Source organism: Neovison vison, chromosome 1, assembly GCF_020171115.1.
Source record: "Neovison vison isolate M4711 chromosome 1, ASM_NN_V1, whole genome shotgun sequence".
Taxonomy (NCBI): Eukaryota; Metazoa; Chordata; class Mammalia; order Carnivora; family Mustelidae; genus Neogale; species Neogale vison.
The window spans coordinates 149379214-149401772 of record NC_058091.1 but is presented as its reverse complement, the minus strand read 5'-3'; the positions used below and the strand labels follow the sequence as shown (position 1 = coordinate 149401772).

General features: G+C 50.4%; 5 non-coding genes across 5 annotated transcripts; 3 read left to right on the top strand and 2 right to left on the bottom strand.

Moving 5' to 3' along the window:
- Window positions 1–5327: 5327 nt before the first annotated feature.
- On the bottom strand, window positions 5328–5399 carry TRNAA-AGC. The gene has a single exon. It is a non-coding gene; the product is annotated as a tRNA-Ala (tRNA).
- Window positions 5400–6880: 1481 nt separating this feature from the next.
- On the top strand, window positions 6881–6952 carry TRNAA-AGC. Its single transcript has one exon. It is a non-coding gene; the product is annotated as a tRNA-Ala (tRNA).
- A 441-nt stretch (window positions 6953–7393) lies between these two features.
- TRNAA-AGC lies at window positions 7394–7465 on the bottom strand. The gene has a single exon. It is a non-coding gene; the product is annotated as a tRNA-Ala (tRNA).
- A 6572-nt stretch (window positions 7466–14037) lies between these two features.
- On the top strand, window positions 14038–14109 carry TRNAA-CGC. The gene has a single exon. It is a non-coding gene; the product is annotated as a tRNA-Ala (tRNA).
- A 4529-nt stretch (window positions 14110–18638) lies between these two features.
- TRNAK-UUU lies at window positions 18639–18711 on the top strand. The gene has a single exon. It is a non-coding gene; the product is annotated as a tRNA-Lys (tRNA).
- Window positions 18712–22559: the final 3848 nt, after the last annotated feature.

Sequence of the window (22559 nt, the reverse complement as noted above, 5' to 3'; positions counted from 1 at the left end):
ATGGCTAAAATTAACAAGTCAGGAAATGACAGATGCTGGTGAGGATGCGGAGAAAGGGGAACCCTCCTACACTGTTGGTGGGAATGCAAGCTGGTGCAGCCACTCTGGAAAACAGCATGGAGGTTCCGCAAAAAGTTGAAAATAGAGCTACCCTACCACCTAGGAATCGCACTACTGGGTATTTACCCTAAAGATACAAATGTAGGGATCCGAAGGGGCACGTGTACCTGAATGTTTATAGCAGCAATGTCCGTAGCCAAGCTATGGAAAGAACCTAGATGTCCATCCACAGATGAATGGATAAAGAAGATGTGGTGTGTATTTACAATGGAATACTAGGCAGCCATCAGAAAATGAACTCTTGCCCTTTGCGATGACGTGGATGGAACTAGAGGGAGTTATGCTGAGCGAAATAAATCAATCAGAGAAAGACAATTATTGTACGGGTTCACTCATATGTGGAATTTAAGAAACAAAACAGAGGATCATAGGGGAAGAGAGGGAAAAAAATAAAACAAGACAAAACCAGAGAGGGAGACAAACAGTATAAGAGACTTTTAATCTCAGGAAACAAACTTTGGCTGCTGGAGGGGAGGGGGTGGTGGGACGGGGGAACGTGTGATGGACACTAGGGAGGGCACTTCCTGTAATGAGCACCGGGTGTGACATGCAACTGATGAGTCACAGAACTCCACCTCTGACACTGATAATACATTATATGTTAATTGAATTTAGATTTTATTTTTTAAAGATTTTATTTATTTATTTGCCAGACAGACAAGTAGGCAGGGATGTGGGAGGGAGCAGGCTCCCTGCTGAGCAGAGAGCCCAATGTGGGACTCCATCCCAGGATCCTGGGATCCTGACCGGATCTGACCAGAGCTGAAGACAGAGGCTTTAACCTGCTGAGCCACCCAGTCGCCCTGAATTTAGATTTTAAAAAAGAAAATCAAAAAATTATATCATTTATTTATTAAAGAATGTATTTATTAAGGATTTTATTTATTTTGCTTGAGAGAGAGAGGGAGAGAGAGAGCACAAGCAGGGGGACCCCAGAGAGAGAGGGAGAAGCAGGCTACCCACTCAGCGGGGAGCCTAACTCAGGGCTGGATCTCAGGACCCCAGGACCATGACCTGAGTGGAAATTAGATGCTTAACTGACTGAGACATCCAGGCACCCCTATGTAATTTATTTTTCAACCTAGTTTATTAAAGACTAAACTAGATTTTTGACTTTTTTTTTTGGTCAAAAAGCAGTAGTATCTCAATATGATGAGAATAGAAATGATTGCAAAAAATGAAGACCAAAATTGGGCTGCTGGTTTTAGGTGGAAATGTGGTCTTTCATAGGTTAAATTTGGCTTTCCAGTCTTCCTTGATGGTAAAGTGCACTCGGGGGTATTTGGAGGAAAGCGTTGGCTAATCAAGCAACAAAGTCATTAAAATAAGTTACGTTAACACCAAAACATGAAATATATTCAAAACTAATGGAATATTTTGAAAGGAAGATTGAATCCAAGATCAGATGTTTACTATTTACATAATATTTTATTTATTATTACTTTTTAAAAGATGTTCTTTATTTATTTGACAGAGATCTCAAGTGGGGGGTGGGGTGGGAGGGGGGGATGCAGGCTCCCCACCGAGCAGAGAGCCTGATGCAGGGCTTGATCCCAGGACCCTGAGATCATGACCTGAGCTGAAGGCAGAGGCTTAACCCAATGAGCCACCCAGGCACCCCCATAATATTTTATTTTACATAACTTTTAAAATTTTACATATTTTTAACATTTTACATAATAATTTTACATAATAACATTATTTTACAAAATTTTACATAATATTTTACATAATAACATTTAGTGATGCAGGCTGTTACAAAATCGTACTATATCAAAAACTGTGATTGCCAAGACATTAGCCAAAGGTCACATCAAAGATGTCCTAGAAGTGGTGAATGAACCTATGGCAAAATAAAATAAGACAAAGTGATTTAGTATCCATACCAAAGAATACCAAGAAAGAAGTTATTGATGAAGTTGGGTTTTCATAGCTGAATTTTTATGACCTTAGTTTTTGTCTGCTTTCAGTTTTTTTAGTATTCTAATCTCAGTAGTGGACTTACCCTTCATTTAAGAATGTTAAACGTTCTTCTTTCCTGGAACCCTTAACATTTAGACATTCCAGACAAGGGCAAAACTCTACCAGTGATGGTATGTCATCTGCAAGGCTGTTTGGCAGTAGGAAAAATGAAAAGCCTCAGCTAAAATGACCAGAGATGTTCAATAATTTTCGCCATGTCACCAGAGAAATCAAGACGGCCCAGTGTCATCTTAAGAACACGTGCAGCACATTCACACACGCAGACGCAATAGAGATTCTTTTCTGGGCTATTTCATGGCGTCTTCTGACTGACCCTCACCCTACATGCACACACAGACAAAGCCTCAAGGCAGAAATGAATTGAAGAGTGTGTTGCAGGAACGCCTGGGTGACTCAGTCAGTTAAGCCTCTACCTTTGGCTCAGGTCATGATCCCAGCCTCCTGTCCCACACTGGGGTGCTTGCTCAGTGCGGACCCTGCCTCTCCCTCCACCTGCTGCTCCCTGGTTGTGCTCTTTCTCCTTCTCTGACAGATAAAGAAATCTTAAAAAACAAAAAACAAAAAACAACGTGTGTTGCTGAGTAGTGTATTGGAATTCTTGCCCTCCAACTTTTTTACATTTTTCCAGTTAAACTTTGGATTTTTGGAGGAGCCGGGGTGGTTCATTCAGTTGGGTGTCTGATTCCTGATTTTGGCTCAGGTCATGAGCTCAGGGTCATAAGATCAAGCCCCAGAGTCTGCTTGAGATTCTCTCTCCCACTCCCTGGGCTCCCCCCTCTACCTCGGGCATATGCACACTCCTGTACTGCTCTCAAATAAATAGGCAAATAAACAAGAAATAAATAAAAAAAATTTTTAAAACCTTCAGATTTTATTTTTAAAATTTTAAATGGACTCACAACCAGAACAGATCCGCTAGCGCAGTTGATGGATGTGTGATGCCCCGTTTGGATGGTGCAGTTTGGGTACCGAGCTCTTTATCAGAAAGGGGGATAGATTACAAAGTCATAAGGACCAGTTGGTTTTGAGGTACTCCTGTGATTATGGTTACGTGTGTAGTACACGTTCAAGCCATCTGGGGTGGAGAAGCCTGAGCCAGAGGCTGACTTCTGCCATGAAGGTGGAGAAAATGCCAAAAGAGAGGACAGGATGGGGGAGAGAGCCAGGGGTGGGATATTGGGAAGATGTGAAGGTCTGAGGAACGATGCTCCTGGAAGAACCTACAAGTGGTAACTGACCAACCGACATCTCCGTTAGAAGAGAAAACTGTCTTTCCTACAACCCAGGTGTAGTGTGGATTTCAAGAACATGATCTTACCAAAGTTGAGGAATCACTGCCCTCAGGAAATTATCTTCTCAGGACTGTGCAATAGATACAGACCTTAAGTGATGTAGAATTTTCTTTAGGATTCCTCCTAACACTCCTAACAAATTGAAAAACCCACACTGTCTACAGGTTGTAGTGTGACATAAAAACGTTTCTCTCCAGCAGGGAGCCTGTTTCCCCCTCTCTCTGCCTCTCTGCCTACTTGTGATCTCTCTCTCTCTCTCTCTCTCTCTGTGTCAAATAAATAAATGAAATCTTCATAAAAAAAGAATGAAAACAAACAAAAAAACAAAACAAAAAAAACGTTTCTCTCTTATGAATAACTACGTATTTAACAATATGTACAGAATTTAAATTAAGGAGTGAAGATATTTGGAGGAATAATGAAAGAGTGTGATCTTGGAACATGTTTGGCGGAATCACCAGGGGAGAGGGGAGAGTGGAAGGTGTGTCTTCCTGGGCCAGTCCCTGCGTGAAACCCAGAGGCGCGGAACTGCTTGGAAATGAACATTTACTTTGGGGGGAGCGCACCCCTAGAGTTTGTAAGTTAATTCCTGGGACAACCCGTGATTGGGCATGACTTCCAATGTCGCCCACATTTACAGGATGGGAGAGATGCACGTTCTGAAACTCCTGGAGCAAAGCCTTCACAGAGCCTCTTGATTAACGCAGCAGTCTGGTTTCCTGAAAGGCGCACATTATTTGCCACAAACACTGAATTAACACAGACCAAACAAGTCGCCTCTTTTGTGAGCGACAATAGCCATTCTCCTTCGCTCAGATCTCTTGCTTTGCCCTCAGGTCTCCCTGTGCAGTATTTTCTTCTGGTTTAGGTCAGCCATCAAAACTGTTTTACCTGACGAACTGGGTGGCATGATCAAATTCACGAGGACTCATCAAAGTTATTTTTATGGGGACTGTGGATTTAAAACTCCCTGGGGAAGAAGGTAGGATTGTCCCATAAGCACAAAGCGATTGTCCACGTTGGGGGACAAGGTGCGTCTTCGTTCTTTGATGCTCCCCTAAGTTCCTAGAACACCTGCTCTGCATCTTTTGTGGCCTTTCCAAAAGGCGGTGTTTTGACAACAACACCACAATCTGGGCTCAGGGCCAGTGGGATGGGGAACTTTCCCTGCACTCTGGTCACTTCTTTAATTTTGGAATCCAAACAGGGCCGTGTGGCAGGGAGCAGCGTCTGCCTTCTCAGCTCACACCCACACCCCTGAGCACCTCTCCGTCTTCCCGGAGATGGCGAGGGAACAGAGGGCGGCCTGCTTCTTTGCCTGGGATGGACTGTCCCCGACCTGTCACACCTGTCTCCAGACCTGTCACAAGGGGACGGTCACCTGCGCGGTTCGCAGGGCTCAGGACCAGCAAATTATGCAGCCCGCTGGTGCCACTGCTCCTTGCTGGGCAATCCCGTGTTCTCCGTTCCAGAGGAGAAACCGTCGTTCCAGAGAGGAAACCGTCTTTCCAGGAAGCACTCGAGCAGGCTGACGTTTTCAGATTTCCTAGGCCTTTAATTTTAAACTTTCCCTCACCTCCAGGAGAGATCCTCTTGACCTGGTTCCAGATGCGAGTTTGGGGCGCCCGGAGGGCGAGGTGGGTGTGGGTCGACTGTGTCAGGAGCTGCCCTTCCAGGTCAGAGAGGTTCTGGCTCTCCTAATGCATATTTTCCCCCACAGCGGTTGCTCCGGGTGGATGGAAAATAAAAACACTGACTTTGAGCAAATGAGCATCAACTACCACTTTGTATTCCAAAATGTTTATCTAGGGAGTTCACAGAGAGAGCATGTCCCTCCCAACAACGGGAGCACTGCAGACAGAAACCTGGAGTTTTTTTACTCGAAGATCAAAAGGTGTGTCTACACCAGGAGATGCCTCGGAAACCGGGAAATGGAGGTGCTGGGGATCGAACCCAGGGCCTCGTGCATGCTAAGCACGCGCTCTACCACTGAGCTACACCCCCAACACGCTGTCTCTAGTTTTCTGTTTTTTCTTTTCTTTTTTTTTTTAGAAGCGTTTTAATCACAGTCATCCACCTCCCCTAGAGTCCCGAGGACCTGAAGCTGCTAACAAAAAGACTCTTTATATACAGCTCCCTTATTCCGGAAGGCCCCAGATTGCATTCTCTTTCCAGCCGCATGAAGAGAAAGGCAATGACGCTGGACAGAAAGGCACCTGCCGGAGACCCATTCATGCTGGTCAGCCCACCCTGAAGCCGGGACCACACAAAGTTTTAAGAGAAGAGCCTGGTCCCAGCTCTGTCTGCTGGAGGAGCGTGGAAACAGTGTGAGACAGCTAGTCCCCTCCTTAATTTCCTAATACCGATCCCCGCAAGGAACCAAGGAAGAACTTGCAGGAAGAACTCGCGGTCCCCCGGGTTGGGCAGGGAAATCGCAAGAGGAGCCTGGACCGTCTCTCCCTGCAAGAAGATAAGCAAGTGCTCTACAGGTGAAGGTTAGCTTAGGACACACGAACCACAAGACAAATCTTGGAGGCACCGAGGATTAACATTAACCAAAGACAGGGGCGCCTGGGTGGCTCGGTTCAGCATCCCGCGCTGGATCCCAGGGCCCGAGCTGGAGCCCCGCGCTGGGTGGAGGGCGGAGCTCCCTCGAACAGAAATGAACACACGAATTGAACGTCGGAGTCCTCTGATGAGGGAGAAGTTTAGTGTTGGACGACCGAGTCTCCTCTTCGGTGGAAGGAACCTGAGTTCAAAACAAAGATGCACCCACACCTACGTCAGGACAGTTGGGAGGGACGGATTTCTAGTGTGCTGCGCGAGGAACAGATGCGTTTCTTTCCCTTCCTTCAAGTTCCCCTCGGAAATAACTTCTGCTGGAAGAGGCGCACTGTCCACAGGAGCTTGTTTCCTAATCCCCTCCCCGCCTCCGGCCTTTGCGGTTCCCAGGACCGAGAAGCGCGCGCGGGACCGTGCGGACGCCCTCTCCAAAGACGTGGGGCGCAGCCGTTTCGGAGAGGAGGGGCTGACGCACGCCTTGCCCTCATTTCACACCGGTACTGTGGGGTAGTTCACCGCGGCCTCGTCTCCGCACCTGGGCCGGGATAGCCTGGGCGCCGCAGGTGGTGCCCGCCTCCTTCCCTCCCTCCTCCCTCAGCGCCCCCCCCCTTTCCTCTTGGTCCCTTGCAGGTGCGGGTCTTTGCACGCCCTGCGCCGCCTCGCACAGATTTCTAAGCGCGCCGCAGATCGGAGAAGGACGCGGAGGACCAGGAGGACACTCGGTCCTGAGACCGCCCTAGGGGGGCAGGCGGCGGGCGGCGAGCAGGGAGCGCCGCGCTGCAGCCGGGAACGCCGGTCTCTTCCCGGGAGCGTTGCCGAAGCAGGAGCGTCGCGCCGAGCGGACCCTGGCCCCTCCGCCGAGTCCCGCACCTGCGGACGCTCGCCGCAGCCAGCAGAGTGGGGCCCGCAGGCCGTGCGCGGGAGGGGGTGCAGCTCAGTGGTCGAGCGCGCGCTTAGCATGCACGAGGCCCCGGGTTCGATCCCCGGCACCTCCACGAGTGTCCGGGTTTCCCTGCGAGTTCTGTGGCCTCGACTCTTCCCGACGTGGTTGCTTCAAGACGGTGTTCTCTTTTCATGCCGGGCATGTGTGGGCGGATAGGGCAGAGCAGAGACTAGGGAAAGAAAGTGCAAGTTTTCTTCTCTATTGACAGAATGGCGCGCAGAAAAAGGAAGAAATCCAGCGGATTTTGTCCGAGGGCTTCTCAGTCTTTTTTGTCTTTCCATTGCTCTTTGTCTTTCCTGTTCCTGCAAACTGAACGCTCATTCGTTGTAATTCCGAGGGCCTTGGTTCCTCCAACCCCGCAGCGAGAGTACCCGAGGCATTCAGATCTCCTCCCGACTCGCTTGCGCCCAGACAGCCAGGTCCTGACAGGGCGAAAGGAGTCCAAGCCACCGAGTTCCCGTAAAAATGGAGGACCCCCCCAAGGCGTCCCCGCTGGAGGTGCCGGGAATTGAACCCGGGGCCTCGTGCATGCTAAGCACGCGCTCTACCACTGAGCTACACCCCCTCCGCCGCGGCGCCTGCGGGCCCCACCCTGCTGGTTGCGGGGATCGTCTCCAGCGCACGAGATCGGAGCGAAAGGGTCAGAGTCCGCCGGTGCAACCCTGCAGTTGGGAAACCCCCCAGAGAAGAGACGTTGCATCCCTGTGCGGCGGGTTACAAAGGAATTCGCGCGGAAGCCACGGAGATTCCCGGGGGTGCGGGGGCGCCTTTCACAGTCTCGGGTTTGCCAGGGAAGTCAATGAGAGGGTAACGACCCGCTCGGCAACCAAACTCTCGGCAGGGAAGGTCTGACTCCCCCGGCCAGGTAAGACCCCGCCCGCCGCAGGGCTGATGATGGGACGGGGATGTGGAAGGCGGTCGCGCGGGAGCTGTAGAGGCCGGTCCGGGCAGGCTCAGGCTCGGTGAGAGCGGGACGCCCGCCTCTCCCGGCTCCCTGGGTTTGCAGCCGCGCGACTCCAAGCCCTGCTTCTGTGCTCGCCGCCGTCTCCCTGTGTGTCTGCCCAGATTCCCTCTCCCCGCAAGGACACCGGTCAGCCGGCATTAGGACCTGCCCTCAGGGCCTCATCTGCGCTTGATGACATCTGCAAAGACCCTATTTCCAAATCAAGTGACATCCTGAGGTTCCAGGAAGCCCATAAATTTGGAGGGAGGGCGCCATCCACAGCTTCCCTACAGCATGAGATGTGTTCGTCGTAGTTCTTTCTCTGTCTCGGGATTTGAGTAACAGGGCAAGTTAAATACGATTTAAAGAGGCACGTGAGGTGTCAAATAAGCTGCAACATTATTTAAGAAACAGGGCTGACCTTCATCAAAACTTAATGATACCAAAACAGAACAAAACCCAAACAAAACCCCCCTTCAGCGTCAGTGTGGGAGGGTCACAGAGATTAAAGTACTGGGAAGCTTCGGGGAGAGCATTGCTGAAAACCAAGTGCAGCTGCCGGTCTCTTGAAAGGCCAGTACTCAGCAGATGAGTTGTGACTGGAAAGAGATATGATCTTTATTCAGGAGGCTGGCACCAGGGGAGAAGGCAGACTCTGGTCCAGAAGCTGACCCCGAGGTTTCTGCCTGGCCCCGTGGTCTAGTTAATCAGTTAAGGGGCGCAGTGGTCTATGGCATTCTTGATTCCGATGGTGCTAGCAACGGACGTTCTTGTGGTGCTGGAGGCTGTGCAAGACAGTTCGGTTCCTTGGTCTTCCCATGACTCTGGTGATACGGAATGGTCTCCCTTCACCTCCTTTCTTTTTGCTATTTTCTGCTCCTTGACAACAGTGGACTGCCCTACCCAGGGTGATTGGGACTGCTTAAGAGAGAAATGAGCCACAAGTAGCCACTGGATTAATCAGCTTTTTCACCCGAGCTACCATTTTGCAATTATTGAGGAGAAAGGAAGATGAAAATGAGAAAAAAAAAAAAAAAGAAGCCCATGCAAAGACATATGCTGCCCACTTCTGAAGTCCCTTTCTGTCCTTGCTGTTACTCTCTGTTTTAGTCTGTGCGACCTTCGTTGCAGACTTTTTCTCTACCCCAAGTCCAGTCGTCATTATGCGTGACCTAGGTGGGCATTACCAGCAAGAACCATGAAGCTTCCTTTCGTTTTAGTCTATTACATCTAAGAAACAATGTAGGGAGGTTTCAGAAAGCTCCAAACTCTGAGTCAGGAAGCATTATCCTCAGTTTTGCATTTTCATGAAGCTATGAAGAGGAAAGGCTTGGAGAATGGGTAGTGGGAAGGGCTCAAAATTGCCTATTGATATCAGAAGATAAGGAGGTTTTAGGGTGTTTAATTGTGAGCTCTTAATCTTCTGGCTGGGAATGAAATGTTTTATTGTTACTGTATTAACCTTCATTGTTAATTCATGTCTCAATGCTAACACAGAGCCTAAAACCACATAATGGTGACAGGAATTTTCTGTTCCTTGCTTCTAGTACAGAAGTAAATTGACCTAAAAACAACAAAAATTCAGAAGAGCCTAAAACCACATAATGGTGACAGGAATTTTCTGTTCCTTGCTTCTAGTACAGAAGTAAATTGACCTAAAAACAACAAAAATTCAGAAGAGCCTAAAACCACATAATGGTGACAGGAATTTTCTGTTCCTTGCTTCTAGTACAGAAGTAAATTGACCTAAAAACAACAAAAATTCAGAAGAAATCCTGTCCTTCCCTATCCCTCACTTCCCACCTGCCAATGAGGCTCCAAATTCTGTGTCAATCTACATTCAGTTTGCATTTTTTTTGTATCCTCAAATCTGTCTTTCCATTTTCATGTTTTCACCCCCCTCAGCCTCCTAAGGGTCTCAGAAGTTGCCTTCCCACCTGCAGTGGGGGCTGGATACAAGACTCGCTGGGCTGCCCGTGTTCCTCCAAATGTTCTCTCGCTCCCTGCAGCTCTGGCCTCGCTCCCGCAAGAGTCTTGGCTTCAGGGGCCAGATGACGAACTGGGAAGCTGTGCGGGAGGAGGCGCACCTCTAAGAGAAAGCCCGGCTTGATTAGCCTCTAAGAACGAGAAATACGTAGGGGAAAGGAAAGCCTGGCTTTAACAGCCGCTGGAGTTCCGAAACCTCACGCTGGGAGCTGAAACCGACTGGGCTCTGCCACTCCATAGGCAAAGACATCGTGGAAATCTAACCGAGTGGACTTTTGCCTCGTACTTTCTCCTTATTCCAGGTTTCCACCCCGACTTTGCTCCCACTTATACCTGAGATGGTCAAGCCTGAATCAGCACTGCTTCCCACATAACTACACACAGGGTTTCAGAAGAGTTGGCTTCCCGCCTTTGTGCGGGAGCTGCCTGTTAACAGGGGGCCCCAGACCCCCCCCCCCGCACGTGTTTGCCTTGTGCACCAGCAGCACGGAGAGCCCCCAGAGCCGCAGGGGCAGCTGCGGACTAGGCACCTCCAATCTTCCTGTGGGAAAAAGCTCTTCAGGGCCTTCTCTTTCTCAAGAAGCGGGACCTTGTCCAGTGTGTGTGTGTGTGTGTGTGTGTGTGTGTTCAGGAGATGGGGAGAAGGATACAGTGGACCACCTGTAGAGATATCTCCTTTTGGGTGAAATCCTACCGGTAAATCACTCCAGTCTCGGAGTGCTTGGTTTTTCCAGGCTAGTGGCTCGCAGACTGGTTGATTAACAGAACCACCTGGGAGACTTTAAATTCATAGAAATTATTGCCTGATTCTTCTCTTTTTTGGCTCAGGTCGCGATCCCAAGGTCATGGGTTGGAGGCCCGCTGGGAACCCAGTCTTGAGCACCGCACCCCCCCAGCCCAGGGTGGGGCTCTGCACTCAGTCGAGAGTCTCCGGGAGTCTCTCTCCGCCCCTCCCTCAATCCCCACGTTACCGCTCCCTTTCTTCTCAAAGTGAACCTTAAGAACAACAACAATAACAAGGTTCCTGTAGGAGTTTACGGTCCCACAAAACATTGGCCAAACTCAGAGCTATTCTTTGTGTCTTACGTGATGCAGTTGAGGACTTCTCTAGGTCTACAGAGGTTTTATAAGGTCTTAGATCTTTGTGAAGGCTTTACAAAACCTCGTGTCCCAGCTCATGTATTGCCTCTTTGAGCTGGCTTTCTTTAGGGGAGGATTCTGTCTGAACAAAGCTCTATAATGAACTGTAGCTTTTCCTTCCTTTTCTCTTCCCTCTTCTCTGTAAGGAGTCTCCAGAGCCCAGAGCTGAAGCATCCCTAGCTGGGGCTACACCAGGGATTACCAGAGCAGTGATGGTAAAACACCCCGTTCTTCATGCATGACCAAGTTTTGCGATCAGTTCATTCCTCTTCTGTCGAATCCCCCCTCCCTTAGCCTAAAATTCGAGACCAGCGCCATGTCACCGATCTGACCGTGGGTTCTTTCTCACCAACATTATTACTTTATTCCACTTCTTCCCTTTTCCTCCCACCTGGACCGAAGTTCCCCGAGGTGATGCGCTGCGAACCTTCTATATATCTGCATGATCTTATGGGTTATCGAAAATCAGAATAGCAAAATTAAAACCACGTAATCAATAAAATAGTAGCTAGTCAGCATTTATTGTGTATATAATAACGGCTCATGAACTGGGAGCTTTCACATTTAAAGCCAATGTGAAGCTCAGGGCATGACATCACGGGATTGGCTTATAATGTGAAAAGGAGGAAGCTGTTTAGTTCTTACGGTAATGGGGTAATGGTTATTGCAGTGGGGGGTTCTGGATGGCAAGGGATTGCTTAAGAGTGATTGTTTTACACCGGTTTTAGGAAGATGGCTTGTTTCTTTGATCAGAGGCGTTTACATAAAGTAACCTAAATGTCCTTTGTGTCTGTGAGAAAAGCTAGATTTAGTTTGGCTTCTGTGGCTGAGATTGTTTTGTCTGCTCACGCAATTTTCCGGTGTGGCCTGGGTTTTGTACTTAATTTTAACAGGGTCTTCCTTGCCTTGTATTCACACAGAAGTTGAGAGAAAAGGAAATTGGAGTCAGATGTGCACATCCCAGCTGGGATGCTCCGTGGTGCAGAACCAGAGCCCATGCTCTGGTCGACTTCTGGTGAGCAGACTGGGGGGCTCTTAGTGGCAGAAACGCTCTCTGGTCTAGCATCCAGATACCCTTCTTATGACATAAAAAAAGGTTTTGGGCTAGGATTTTGTGGAATAGGGACGTTAAATGCAGTAAGCCTTGTTCTACCAACTGTTTGATCCTGTAACAGTGCAGAAATCAGCCCAAGCCTCTGTTGTTGGGATTTCCTGTATTCTAGGGTCTATGCAGGTGTGCAGGGAGACCCAGTTTAGGTCTGGATTCCTTCAATACAGCCTTTCTCCCTCCCATTCCAAGCTGTATCTAAGTTTCATCAGCACAAGGAAGACAAGAAAGAGTGAGAGAACGAAAGATCATGCTCACTTAGGATCTTGGGGAAGGAGACTAATAAGCGTGTTATGGCCCTATGAATAAGCTCCTGCTGCTTTCCTTGGTGTCACAGTTCACCAAGGAACAGGAACGGGAAAGAGAGAGGAAGGGCAGCTGGCTGGCTCTGTCCGTGGACTATGCAGGTCTTGCTCTTGGAGTTGTGTGTTCCAGCCCCATGGGGGGGACACATTACTTAAAAATAGTATCTTTTTAGAAAAGAAAGGGCAAAGGAAAGAAAAGCAGGCCGTTGTGCAATGTCTGTTAGATGTTCTTTTTTGTATCCTCAGTAGAACCTGTGTGAAGGCTGAGGAGCAGAAAACCATTGATTTTTCTCTGCCCTCATTGTCCTTATACACACACACACACACACACAGGGAGAGGGAGAGAGAGACAGACACTTCAGTAAGCCGGAATAACCACCAAATGCGGCAGGATGTCAATACCAACTTCCGAGGGAGGAAGCAAGGGAAAGGGACCAAGCCCACAGGAATGCGGGGCTTTCCGAACCGAATGCGGGGAAACGATTAGTGTCCGAAGTCCCAGGTGTGGTGGAAACAAGTCAGGAAAGCTGTAGACTAAAAGGTCCACCAGCCCCAGATCCCCAGTTTGGGAGGTTCACACGTGCCATCAAGGAATTCTTCCCACAGCGTGTCAGCTGACGGCAGACCTCCTCTGTGATCAGGGTCCCCAGTCAATCTGCCAGAGGACCCAGGGAGGAGAATCAGAGCTGGCCGCCTTCCGTCTTCCCTGCCTTCACTAGCAAACGCTTAACGTTTTTTAGTCTTTAAATGAAAACCTGCCAGAAACACGTTCGTCAGTATTATGGGAGACTCTTAGATGAAGAGCCTTAGGTCTTGAAGTCAGTGAGATGTTTGATGGACACGCTAAGCTGAAAACCAGCCTTTCCAGAACAAATGGCTTTTCCTCTGTCTTTCCTAGACCAGCCATTCCTACTTGCGTTGAGGTGTCCAGGACTCCCCGAGTTTTCCAGCCACCGACGACACCACGTGGAGGCGTCCAGGCTCTTCGACTTCACTCTTTCAAATACACACATTGGTCACGGCTTCTCGCTGTGTCAGTGGGTTCAGAGCAAAGGGAGTTTGCGGGCCTCACTGGGTCCCCCAGCTTTGCTCGCTGCCCTGTAGCTGCCCCCTCGCCTGGCCCCTGTTCATTCCTCCGGTCTGTCGGCCAGGCGGGGGAAGGGGAGAGTCACTTCGAGAAGTCTTGTTTGTAAAACCCTTTGTGGACATAATCGTCCAGAGAGGGACAGAGAGGGAGAGTGGAGGCAGACTGAGGCCCAGCGCTGAGAGGGGGACGCCAGAGCCAGCAGGTGCCGAGTTTAGTGACTGGTCCCCCTGAGGCCCGGCTGGCTGTCTGGGGTCCAGAGGCGCGTGGAGCTGAACCGTTACAGCTGCGGTTTGTGCAGGAGACTTTCTTGAACTTTCCTCGTGGAGGCAAGTAGCTGTCCCTCAGCACTCTGCTGGTGAGCGGGCCCTGGAGCAGGTCACCCGAGTGCGGAGGCTGAGATTCGGTTTACAATCTGGCTACCCGGCGAAGCCTGTACTTACTACCCAGTGTCGTAATTTCAAAAAGAGCAACATTTAACCCGGTAGACATTCTGCAGACCAATTCTAATAGTTTGAAAAATGGGAAAACAAGTAATATTTTACCAAACAGGAGAGACACAGTGGAGCGAGGGGGTGTAGCTCAGTGGGAGAGCGCGTGCTTCGCATGTACGAGGCCCCGGGTTCAATCCCCGGCACCTCCACTGTCTGTTTTCTCCAGGATTAGAAAATCTACAGGATTACTTTTATTGTTTTCGCGTTTCTCCCCGGCGGTTTACGGCTCCCGGCATCCGCAGCTGCACAAGGAAGACAAAGGGGAGGAGGCTCGAAAGAAGGGACCAAGCCCACAGCAAGCTCCTCCTTCCGAAGCCACTCCAAACCGCACGTTCTAAGTGGGTTTTATTGGGGCTAACCATAAAGGGCGGGACAGAAACCGGACAGACTGGAGGGAAACAGAAATCTACACCCTCCCTCCGTGTCAGTTCTCTGAGCGGTCAGCTGTGCTCATCCGACCGGGGTGTCTGGCAGCAGGAGGACAGCTGCTCCCCCAAGGCCTGGGGGTCTGGCCCCCTCTCCGCTCGCCCCGCGCGCGTCCCTTGTGCGCCCAACCACCGCCAATCACCGCCGGCGCGCAGCTGGGGTGCCGGGGCGGGGAGCAGGGGGATCCTAAGCCTTCCCCGGAGCGATTGTGCGCATAAGCGACTGTTCCACCCCAAACAGCGGCGCTTCGGGACCGTGGACGATGCCAGCGCGAACGTTGAAAAGACAACTGGAAGCTTTGAGGCTGGACGCTCTCAGACCTCAGGAAAAGCTTGTTTTGGGAAATTAGGCGTAAGGTATTAAATAAAGGCATTTTGCTCGACGCCGGATTTGGGGAGAACAGTTGTTCTTGTAGATGGCAAATTGAGTCTCACTGGAGATTTCCACATGCCACGTGATAGAAAGCATCCAAATCTGAGCACACACGCCGCTGAAATAAGATCGCGAGGGTGTTACCAGGGAGCGAGGAGCACAGTTCTTTCCCTCCCACACGTCTTACTTCTGTGCACTGAATTCTAGTTTCTTGTGTTTGAAATATTTTCCAGGGCCAAGACGGAGCAGCTTCTGGGGGGTGGGGGCGGGTGCCATGTCAGCAAATCTTGAGTTAGGTTTCCACGTCCCTGCGGATGACCAGCTTGGCCAGACCTGCAAAATATCCGCCCATCCCCCAAACGCCTGGCCAGTTCGGGCCTCCCTGCCCCGAACAAGACTGAATCAGAAATCTTCTGTTTGTCACTTCCTTGTTCTTTATTCTTTTTTTAAAAATTCTTTCTCCTATAAGATTCCTGCCTTCTACCCCCATTTTGCAGTTCTCTGTCCACATCATGCAGTGTTAAAGGAAGTCTGCATCACCTCATCTGTCTTCTGCAATCATTTTTAACACTTGTTTTTGGAATTTTAAGGAAAGTCGTAAAGTGGAATCCGAGTTATCATCGCCAGACCAGAGATCCCAGAAAGAGATGCATCCCAAAGGGGCTGTGTATGTGTGTGTGTGTGTGTGTGGTTGTGGGGGTAGGAGGAGGGGTAAGGGTAGACAGATGTGTGAGTTTTTTGTGTTTCCTAAAACAAACACTGTCTTACGCAGGAGGAGCCAGAACACTAGAGGACTGCTTTTTTCTAGTATATGTGCTGCCGAAACGAGCACAGGACTGCTTTTTTCTAAAGATGAGTCTAGGCTGGGTGGATGTATCAAAACGAGTTCTATCTTCATTTCCTTTTGGATGCCAGTTTGTCTATTAACGGTGCAGAGACTGTAACTGCTGAGTTTCAAGAGACAGAGCAAGGCTTGAGTCATGTGTGCACACAGAAGAGCTCCCTCCTCAAAGGTAATTGGGCCAGAAAGGGTGGGATCGGCCATTCACGCAGGAAAATGGAACAGACAAGTCTCCGGACTGCACGCAGGATGCCATTTATACAGCCTGTGCTGTGACCACCCAAGGCACCCGTGTCCAGCGTGTTGCTTTTAGACTCTCCAGGCTGAGAACTGCTTTTAGGAATCCGTGGCTATTTCAGGGCAGATGCCAAGTAAACACTGCTTTTAAATTCATTTTTGGGTGAATTAGCTGTTCTCTGGAATTTTCCTTCTGGTAACTCTAGGCAGAGAACAAAAGGTTGTACTTGATAGTTTTCCCTTCCAGGAGCACGAGTGTCCTTTTCATCTTCTTCTTCTTATTCTCACTGGATTAAATATGAAGCTTCTCCATGGCCCCAAGTACAGCAGTGGGGCAGAACCACGGAAGAAAGGCTGGAGAGCACACTGGGAGTCTGGCCGCTGTGGTCTCCAGGGGAATCCAGATGCTGGGCATCCTTTCCAGGGAAGGGAAACAGCTACTATACCTAGGGCATCGAAACCTCACCTTTGGCCCCACATGGCCGCAGGGGTCAAGTGGCCCTGAACTCCGACCTGCAGATCTGTCCTTGTCTGGCTAGTCTCCGTGGTGGCATGGGTTTCCCACAGCATCACCGCAGGTTCCACTGCTCCTCGGTACCAGAGACCTGTGGGCAAATGCAGAGGAGTGGGCACAGAGAAAAGAAAACACTCAGAAAGTTGTCTCTGGAAATCTAGGGCCAGACGGAAAGAGAAGACAGAAAAATCTTCAGCTACTCAAGGAAAAGGGGAAGAGTCCGCTCCGATCACTGTTCTGGCACTGTCCGGACAGAATGAACCTGAACGTCAATGAAGCGTCTTCCTGAAAACGGTGACAATGTCTGGCCAGCCCGGTCACCCCGAGGGAACTCTGCAGACAGCTTGCTTCCGGGAGCTGGAATTTCACGTGGTCATCAAAGAGAAGACGGTCCTGTGACTTTTTGAGGGCCCAGAGAGACCCGTTGGAAAAGGAGAGTTAGGAAGCCTTGGTTCGTATTTCTGGAAAACAAACGGAAGGCTGCCTTGAGACTGATTTTGGACCCTGGGCTTCGTCCTCTGTGCTTCAGGGATCTTCCTGCTCCTCAGCGTGCTCCAAGGTCCTCCCCTAATTCTCGGGAAAGCATTTCCATCCCACCGGGGACAAGTCTCAGCACCGGGACGTTTCCCTGCGTCTTCGAATTCCTCCTCTCCCCGGACTCTCTGCCTTTGAGCCTCGGAAAGGCCCGCGGGGTCCTGCGGAAGGACACGGGGACCAGCCGGTGCGGGGCGGCCAGGGCCGGACTCGGGTCCTTCCGCGGAGGCGGCGGCGCGGCGGACGTCGCGGGACCCGGCGGGACGGACGGCGCCACGGTGAGTGCCCCCGCCGACCCCGGCCCGCGGCGCGTCTGGTCGGGCGGACGGAGGGGGACGGTGCAGGAGAGCGCTCCCGTCGGCCCCGGAACGGCTTTCGGAGGGGACTGCCCGAGTGAGGAGCGCGCGAGGACGCCGGGCGGGCCGGTACCGCGGCTGCATTCAGGCGCGCCCTGCGCCCCGTTCCCCGTCCGCCGCCGGCCCCGTTCCCGTCCGCCGCCGGCCCCGTTCCCGTCCGCCGCTGGCCCCGTTCCCCGTCCGCCGCCGAGCGCGCAGCGCGCCCCGTTCCTGTCCGCCGCCGGGGGCGCGTCCGGAGCGCGTCTGCAGCCAGACCCGGGGCGCCGACGGCCACGCGCTCCGCCTCAGGCCACCTTGCGTCGCACTCACGCGGGGCCGCACGGAAATTTATAGCGCTGAGAGGCTCCCGCGTTGAAAATCTGGCGGGTCCCGGAAGCCCAGACCTCGAGAGCTGGGAACGCAGAACCTGGTCGTTTGGACCGCGTAGCTGGGAAGGCCTCCTGTAGGAGGAGGCGGAGGCGTGGGCGGATGGGGCGAGCGAGGTGGCTGCCGCCGGGCGAACTGGGAAGACCCTGGCTCTAGGCCTCCCCCAGCCCAACGCGCAGATGTCGGAAAGGGTCTGGGTCTCGGGAGAAGGAATTCCGGAGCAGACGCGCCGCGCCGGGGTGAGCGACGCGAGCGGGACAGGACACCTCGTCCCCCGAGAGCAGGGAGACGCGCGGAGACGCGGCCCTGGGGGTTCGGCTTCTGCCTCTGACCGACAGCTGTTTGCTTACGGCGGGAGTCGTCACTACTCGGGGCCTGAAGCAGGGTCGCCGCACCGGCCCGGGGGTTTCGGGTCGTGGCGCCTCCCCGGGGGGATCCGGCTTCCCGCGGACGCTGCCCGGACGGCCCCGACCTTCCCCACGGCCGGCCGCGGCCTCCTCCTGGCGGGCCTCCGGGCCTGCCGCGAGAGCCGCGGTAAGTGCCTGCTCCGACTCGACTAACAACGTGGGGAGGCGAGGGCTGGACGTGGGTCTTTAACCGCGGCGAGGGTGTGGGTGGGAGGGTGGGCAGGACGCGTCGGCCCGCGCCTGTTCTCTGCGTCCTCTACGGGCCGGGAAGCCCCGGAGTCCCGCGTGTTTTCGGGGCGGTGAGACCAAGACCTTTGTCCCGCGGGAGGGTCCCACTCACTTTCACCCAAGCGGCGGCACTCGAGAGCGTCGCGGGGGCTCTGCAGACTCGAGCCCTTCGGAGCACGGCCTCTGCCTGCGTTTCTGGGGGGAAGACGGGTTGTTCCCGGCCGGAGCCCGCTGTGTGGGGCGCTTAGTGCGGGGGCGCGGGGGCGCCGGCTGCTCCGAGCGTGTGAGCTCCGGGCGCACAGGGTTGATGGCTGCGCGTCCGAGCAGGTGGACCAAAGTCCCCGGTCGCCCCACACACTTCCCTTTACTGAGCTGGCAGAGAAGGCCGGGCACATGAGCCCGGATAGCTCAGTTGGCAGAGCATCAGACTTTTAATCTGAGGGTCCAGGGTTCAAGTCCCTGTTCGGGCGGGAAGGTTCTTTTTCTTTTTTTTCCCCTTGTATTCTCACCTCCAAAGAAGTGTTAGCGGTCCTTCCGTCCCTGGTCGAGGGGATTGGATCCTGGCTTGGGGAGTGGGTACTCTGTCTTCGCTTGTGTGGAGGAAGAGCCTTTATCAAGCTATATGAAAACAGCGCTGTCCTGGTTTTTGATAAGGTCGCTCTGTTTCCTCCAGAAGGGGAGAGAAACTTGGATTTGAACCTGATTATTTTAAGATACCTACATATTTAAGATACAGTCTTGTGAAAATATTTGACAACCACAGCAATCCCTGAAAACTGCTATTCTGTAGAAATCTCTAAGATTTTCTTTAAAAATTATTATTATTATGGAGCTACAGAGGAGGACCGTACACAGAGTGAGAATTGAGAAGGGTTCACAGTGACTTGAAGATGGGGAACGCATTGATGGTATTCATGGAAAACCACATAGAGAGCCAGAGTGATCTTGGGCTCTGGATTCATTCCAGATAGCATAAGGCTTCTGGAACTTCCTTAGAAACCCCAGGAAGTGCTTAGAAATTGAGGCGAGGTTATTGCTATCTCCTCTTTGCCTTCTGCAAGAGACCCTTGTTCCTGTTCCCAGAAATCCCCTGCAATCAATTGTGAACTTCCCAGGATCTTGTTTCGTCTGTCTCTCAGCTGTGTCATCCCGCTGCTAGACTCTGAGGAAGAGAGGTGTGTGAGCTGGGGAAACAGGCTGCTCTCACTTGGTTCTGTGTCCTGGCACAGAGAGCACGGAGGCTTCTGCCCAGCTCTCCTCTAAGTCATCACTCTGCACCGCAGCTGGAGCAGGCGGGTCCCCAAGTGGGCTGATGTACATTCCTGACATGGAGGGCTTCTTTTTTACATTTTTTTTTACATTTTTTTCCATTTTTTAAAAATGGAAGTAAATTTTCCATTTACTTCCAGCTGTACCTCCAAAATTTTCCCTGAATTTTTGTGGCCAGTCATTCTTTGCCATTGTTACTGAAACGTCTGTCCAAAGGAAGGCTGTAGGATTGATTCTTTAGTTACAGAATTTTTTGAGAAACTGAGGAACCCATTTTAATCAGTAGACAGAACACAGCCATGATCAACATACTCTCTTCAGAAAATGCCCAAATGTGGGCCACTGAGGTGGGGAAACCAACGAAGTGTCTAACTCTTGGTTTCAGCTCTGGTCATGATCCTCCGGTCTTGGCATTGAGCCCCACGTTGGGCTCTTCTTGAGCTCGTCTCTCTCCGTCTCCTTCTGCCCCTCCTTTTCTTGGTGTCTCTCTCTAAAATAAATAGTCTTCAAAAAGAAAACCCCCAAACATGAAGTGTATGTCTAACCCATCTATGCCGTGAGGGAAAACAGAAGCCTTCTGTGCCTTTTTGGAAGGACTCCAGGCCCATTGAAGGCATTCAAATGTTCGTTTAATGATGCTCCTGCTTTCCATTAGGATCTTCGGCAAATCCCCACTATGACATTATAGGTCAGTTGTCAGAAGTTAAATCAAGTGATTTTTTTCATGTTTGCAATTTGGAGTAAGGATGTACCAGAAAGAACAGAACAGAGTAATCGTGAGGGACTGAAGTAGAGGAACACAAGGCCTTTTCAGTTAGGACATGTGGTCGTCCTGTCCCTTTTATAGCAGGGAATGGAAGAAGAGCCCCGTTACTTGCCTATCAACCCAGTTTCTCAGGGATCCCTTATAATACAGCAATATTGAAGGGAAGATACGAAACATTTTCAATATTAAAGGAAGAACTAAAACACTTTAAAGATTTTTATTTATTTATTTGGTAGAGAGAGATCACAAGTATGCGGACAGCAGGCAGAGAGAGAAGGGGAAGCAGACTCCAGGCTTGCTCCTTCCCATGACCCTGAGATCATGATCATGACCTGAGCCGAAGGCAAGAGGCCCAACCTACTGAGCCATCCAGGTGCCCTGAAATAAAACGCTTCAATAGTTAGAAGGAAATACAGGGGAAACCTGGAAACTAGTTCATACAAGTAACGACCTGGGAGAGGACAGAAGGTGATACGGTTCTTCAGGTTGCTGTTGCCGAAATCAGTGGTTGTGAAGATGAGGCTGGGGGTGGGGAAACCTGAGGGAGGAACTAATGCCTCATGAGAAGTCATATTTGTTTGTCTTCCTCGTGGGCATTAACTCAAGGGTTACTTTCTCAATGGACTTATTTAGGAAAATATTTAAGAATCTGCTCCTCCTTACTTCCCAGTTAGAGGAAAGGACATATATCACGGCACATGTTATAGGAAGAGGGGTCTGCACACACATGTGCATGCCTGGTCACCCATCGTTCATTCGCAGGCTGCCTGTCCGTGGAGTACCTGATTTTTTAAAAAAAGATTTTATTTATTTATTACAGACAGAGATCACAAATAGGCAGAGAGGCAGGCAGAGAGAGAGGGAGAAACAGGCTCCCTGCTGAGCAGAGAGCCTGATGTGGGGGCTCGATCTCAGGACCCTGAGATCATGACCTGACCGAAGGAGAGACTTTAGCCCACTGAGCCACCCAGGCGCCCTGGAGTACCTGATTTTCACAGTGGTCAGGAGTAAATGCTGAACTCACGATTGAAATAAGATTCTGTTTTACTTTACAGACTATATGATCTAGTACTTTATAATGCTATCCTGGAAGCTAAAATTTACTTCTTAATATTGAGCTTCATTGCCTTTGTTACACATGCCATCATAGAAAAATAGCAAGGGAGGAAAAATGTTTAGTGAGGTAAAGTATATGCATTAAAAATCATAGCCATAAAAAAAAAAAGCCGTAGTTATTCTTACTTCAAAGAATCATTTGTCTAGCTAAAGTCAGGAGCAACAGGAATGACGTAAGAAGAAAAAAGAGGCAGCATATCAAAAAATATTACATTGTGTGGCATCTGGGTGGCTCAGTGGGTTAAGCCTCTGCCTTTGGCTCAGGTCATGATCTCAGGGTCCAGGGATCGAGCCCCGCATCAGGCTCTCTGCTCAGCAGGGAACCTGCTTCCTCCTCTCTCTCTGCCTGCCTCTCTGCCGACTCGGGATTTCTGTCTGTCAAATAAATAAATAAAATCTTAAAAAATACATTACATTGTGTTCTGATAATACAGTTACATTTATGTTCTGATAATACAATTTGCTCTATCAAAAGATAGAAGCAGCTAAAAACCCATGTAAGAGAAAGTTTATACAAAGTCTAAGCAGGAAATAAATATCTACCAGTGTATTAGTTATCTGTTGTTGCATAAGAAATAATCCCATCTTTTATGATTGGTCCCTCAAATTGTGCAATTCTTCTGCCTCATTCTAATCGGTAGAAGAGAATCATTAAGTCCAGTCTATATTCAAGGGAAGGGAAATTAGTTTCCTCTTCTTAAAGAGAGAAGTTATCAGATAGAGATCACAAGTAGGCAGAGAAGCAGGCAGAGAGAGAGGGGGAAGCAGGCTCTCTGCTAAGCAGAGACCCCCTCCCCCTCCAAGCAGGGCTAGATCCCAGAACCCTGGGATCATGACCTGAGCTGAAGGCAGAGGCCTTAACCCACTGAGCCACCCAGATGCCCCTATTTTGTATACATTCTTAAAACACCATGACAGGCAATAATCAATTAGAAGGAAATGTAGGGGAAATAGATATTTGTAATCATAATAAAATATAAACTCATAACAAATTAAGCTAAAAGTACACCAATTATGTAAAGAAAAAAAATCTTTTTTTTTTTTTAAGTGGGGGAAGGAGGGGAGGGGCAGATAGAATCTTAAGCAGGCTCCACAACCAATGGGGCTCCGTCCCAGGACCCTGAGATCACAACCTGAGCTGAAATCAAGAGTCAGAAGCTTAGGGGC